Source organism: Anneissia japonica, unplaced genomic scaffold (genome assembly GCF_011630105.1).
Source record: "Anneissia japonica isolate Jap-2015-1 unplaced genomic scaffold, ASM1163010v1 scaffold24591_len863_cov88, whole genome shotgun sequence".
NCBI classification, from domain to species: domain Eukaryota; kingdom Metazoa; phylum Echinodermata; class Crinoidea; order Comatulida; family Comatulidae; genus Anneissia; species Anneissia japonica.
In genome coordinates this window covers 1-871 of record NW_022744985.1, presented here as the reverse complement: position 1 = coordinate 871, position 871 = coordinate 1, and the positions used below count along the sequence as shown (strand labels likewise).

Below are 871 nucleotides of genomic sequence, written 5' to 3'. Positions count from 1 at the left end.
GACTGAATAAATACATCGTGTAGCATAGCTCTCAACGAATGTAGTCCTGTAAATAAATGAATAAACCTTCATTTATGTTATATGAACCTATTTGTTTCTAGCCGTACCTATTGTGTAATAGAGTGTATCTGGTGGTATTTGAATCTGTTCAACCATGAAGCCTCCGTGGTCTAGTGGTTATGACACTCGCCTTGACAGCGAGAGGTCGCAGGTTCGAGTCCCGCCAGAGGCATTTTATTACACAATTTCTTTATTCATTTATTTACAGGACTACATTCGTTGAGAGCTATGCTACACGATGTATTTATTCAGTCCTTTATTCGAACACTGTATTTACCTTTCTTTGATGATTTATATATATATATATATATAAAGCTTAAAACTTATATATATATAAAGCTTAAAACTTAAATAAAACTTAAAAGCTGCATCGGCAAACATATATATAAAAATAAAAACTTCAGGAGAGGTGTCTAGTATTGCCAAATGTAATTTATTGAGTACACGAACGTTTTCGGGCATCGCCCTTCATCAGGTATACGTACAGATAAAAATGAATACGAGGATAAATAAATAGGAAGCGGACGTAGTGTGCAGCATCATGGGAAAGCGTTGGTATACCAGCTAAACAATACCTTAAGGGCGTAGTGAAAAAAACCAACCAATCAGAGTTGAGAGGTGCATAAAATATGGCGCCAAAAAATAAAAATATAAACCAAGATGATAACAACCGGGATAGTAATAAATGACATAAATAAGTATAAAATATAATAAATAATAAATAGGAATGATCGTATATAATGGATATAAAATAGAAGTATATTTAAAAAACGCAAATGTACATAATAAATCCACGGTCTCAGAGATAACA

At 33.0% G+C, this 871-nt stretch overlaps 1 non-coding gene across 1 annotated transcript; it reads left to right on the top strand.

Annotated features, from left to right (window-relative positions):
- The first annotated feature begins 159 nt into the window (after positions 1–159).
- Trnas-uga lies at positions 160–232 on the top strand. Its single transcript has one exon. It is a non-coding gene; the product is annotated as a tRNA-Ser (tRNA).
- Positions 233–871: the final 639 nt, after the last annotated feature.